This window comes from Belonocnema kinseyi, chromosome 10 (genome assembly GCF_010883055.1).
Source record: "Belonocnema kinseyi isolate 2016_QV_RU_SX_M_011 chromosome 10, B_treatae_v1, whole genome shotgun sequence".
Taxonomy (NCBI): Eukaryota; Metazoa; Arthropoda; class Insecta; order Hymenoptera; family Cynipidae; genus Belonocnema; species Belonocnema kinseyi.
In genome coordinates, this window is record NC_046666.1 from 30,172,540 (window position 1) to 30,176,386 (window position 3,847).

The following is a 3,847-nucleotide window of genomic DNA, read 5'->3' on the forward strand; positions in this document are numbered from 1 at the left end:
GACGCGAAACGCTGAGAACCACGCCTGTGCAAGCAAAGTAAATTTTTGTTGTCTGCTGCATGATGCACTGGTGAAAGTTAGAAAATGATTAAAAATGGATAACAAAACGTGTAGAATAGGTGGTTGTGGATGTAAACTGTGAATGACAGGCGAATGATAGGTCATAAGTTCCTAAGACGACGTTCAGTGGTTTTAAAGTGGGTGCAAGCTACTAAAAATGCAGAGTCAAATGTACTTCTTGAATCGTGATGTAATTATTTCTATTCTCTATAGATAATGGCAAAATGCAAGCTTGAATTCTCTTAAAATGTGAAGATTGAAGTTAAAGATCCGTAAATTCTGCACGTGATCCATATTAGCAATGAAACTTCGAGCCCTGTAAAATGATTAAATCGCAATAACCAAGTACCAGTGATTGTGCGCCGAAATCGATAACACTTTTGCTGAATACAAGGAAAATTGTTTGAAATGTTTAGAGCCATCCTGAAAATCTTTTGATTAGGTTCGTGATAGCTATAAAATACGGTATCCAGTGACCTGTGAAAGCTTAAAAAGAAAAATTAGTGCGAGTGATCGTGCATTGTGCGCCGAAACCTGAATTTCGAAAATGGCGCATAAAGGGACAGAGAGATGAGCCAAACGCCTGAGACACTCCTGAAGAAAAGAAAAAGGCTGCAGCAGTCGCCATCTTCCTCAATAGGCGAAGTATCAAACCCAAACTCGCCGGCACTACAACCAAATAAAATTGAAAATGCAGTGACGAACAAGGCGTCCTGAATGGCCTAAATAGAGCCGGCATACGATTCGTAAAGAAGATCCTAAACAACAATAACCAAGCAATAGCCGCAAAACCTGTACAGAAAAAGACTTCTACGCCGAAAGCGGAAGTGAAGACAGACAAAGGGCAGGATCAAGCGAGAGTGTTGATAATTGAAAACCGACCACCAAAACCAAACAGCGATCCAGACGCCATCAAGAGGCCCAAGCAAGAGAAAGTGTCGACCGAAATGCCGCAGCCAGACAACAAGATGTCTCCAAATCAGAAAGAGGCCGTCGACAAACTCATGAACAAACTTGAGTACCAGGAGAGGGTAATCCAAGACCTGTAACATAAATTGTCATCTCCAAACGTACTATTACACAACGCATTCGTCACGCTGACAACTGATGCCCTTTGAGAAGAAACCAAAAAGATCAGATGGGCGAGAATATGTCCAGGGAGAGGTCTACGAGGGTAGAAAATTCAATGAAATCGACAGGGTAGACTAAACCGGGAATTTCATATGCGGCTGTCACGAGCCCACGGGGGCCCGACCCAGGGCCATCTTCCTGCTCTCAAGAAAGTAGTAGCCTATTGTCCTCAGATGTCCTTAACAAAGTCTCTGAAAATGGTATAACAAAACTTTTCAGTTCTATAGAGAAACAACATCAGAGTCTGCATTCAGAACTGCCTGTGTGGATAGGAACGACACAGAGAGAATAGATGAGTTATATAAACAAATATTGTCATAATGACAAGTAGCCTTAGGGCCATAAGCGAAAGGGAACTGATAGGGGGCATATGGGACTTAATGAAGAACTAAAAATCATAGCAATAAATGCTAATTCTTTGGTAAAGATGCAGAGAAGGGAAGACCTAAGTGAACTATTAAATAAGATAAAACCAGATATCGCACTGGTATGTTAAACGAAACTAAACAATAAACACATGATCCAATTTGAGAATTATAAAGTCATTAGAGAGGACAGATTAAATAACAGAGGGGAAGAGGAGACAGCTATTTTAATTAAAGATAATATCAGATTATCAAAAACATTAACAATTAATAATAATAGCTTAAATAATTTAGAAACAACAATAATAAAAATATCCATGGAATCTAAAAAACAATTATTTGTAATCTCTGCCTATGCGCGAGGTAACTCTCGAAGTGACTTTGAAGCGGACATTTAACTATTATTTAATAAACTAAATCTGCAAAACCTCCTTCCCAAATGCGAACTCATTTCTAGATCTGTGCATATCACACTATCGTTTAGAAATAAACAACCTAATAAATAATAAATTAAGAACACTTCCTACGTTAGCGATCACAAAGCAATAAAAATAAATTTTTAATTCCCAGAAATAGAAAAATTCGATAAAGAAAACGTTAAATTAAATTTAAATAAATTAGATTGCTCGGCAATACTATAAGGGAAGCGCTGTACTGCTCAACATCCAAAATGAGTAAGCAGAATTTAACACAAAAAAGGTCAATGGTAGATTCAAAAAAACTTAAAAGAAGAAAAAGTCAACTTATTTCGAAATTTTATAAAAGCAAAAAAACCATACAATACGGAGGAAACAGAAATGTACAGGTACTTAATAAATGAAACAAGGGATAAAATTCATAAAGAATATTCCACGTCGTATAACAGTCAATGGTTGTGGATGTAAAAAAGTGAATGAAAAGAAAATGATAGGCCATAAGTTCCCAGCACGCGATTTTTTTTCACTAAAACTAATGGCAAAATGAAGTCAATGAGACACAAAAAATGAAAAATTTTATTCCTGAGTACACAATAAAAAAAGGCAGAACACATGTAGAGTTGGGAGAAAATCTCTAATCGAAAAGCCGGAAGAACTAACAGGATGGGAGACCAGACGAAATTAAAAAAGAAAAACCGAGATCAAGGTGTTTAGGAAACTATAAAGCAGCTGACAAGCCTCCTCTTATCCAGTGGTTGGAAAACTTTTTACTCAGTTTACAGGTATGGTCAGGCCCGTCTCAACTTAATTCTTTCAAATACTTTTCGGTCTATTCATACACCAGTGTGTGAAAAAGCTTACTCCAGCAAGGGTCTTTTGTCCACATGCATGTGAAATTAAGGAAATTTAAAGACTTTTAATTTTTCAAGTGGCGATTTGAAAACAGCATAATCAGCATCTACGAACTTTTCTGATTTCAATGATATACTACTTGTCTAGAAAAGTTGAAGATTTGCAGGAGTTTATTATGAAAAAACTTCAGCTTGATATTCAATTTAATACTAAATACTTTTCAAGATTTCAACCTTTATAGAGAAAATACATGTCTTCGGAATCGGAAAAATACTTAGATTCCACATATATTACTTTCAAATCACTGATTGCAAATTTAAGACTTTTTAAAACAAATTTTGTTCCCATTTTCCAACAAAGGACCCCTGAGGAGAGGCATTCCTCTCCTCAGGGGGCAGACCATTGTCTGCCTAAGCTCGCAGGTACTTGACCAGAAAGTAGGTAGTTCATCAGCCCGGTCAGATTCATGACACAAGTAAAAGTAATACGTAAGTGGCTAAATGCCATAGTTCCTAATAATGACTATTAAATTAAACACCTGTTAATTGATAAGATAGATCTGTGTAGAGTCTGGCGACACATTAAAAAAGTTCTATATATGTTAAAGCAAATAAAATATAAGCAAGGTAACCAGGATGCCAAAAGAAGACAAAGTGCAATCTTTATTACTTAAGGGAATAAGCGGTGACATTGATGAGCTGAATTTAAAAAACGAATTCCCGTGTAGAAATTATGACCGGGTTCGGGCCGGATTCCGGCAGGGTTGTCCCGCTTGTATCCGGAATCTGGTCAGGCTGCCCGGTCGGATTCTGGTTGGTTTGGTCATGCTGCGCTGGTCGGATCCCGGCCGGGTTACCCGATCGGATCCCGGATATAAATAGGTCAACCCGGTCGGAATCCGACCGGTTTTTGACTGGGCTCTGCGATCGCATTTACTGGAGCCTTTTTACCACAGCGAACATATTCTACCAACTGGTAGAGATAAGAATCTTTGTTAGTACTTATTTCCACCTGTAAAAAGAT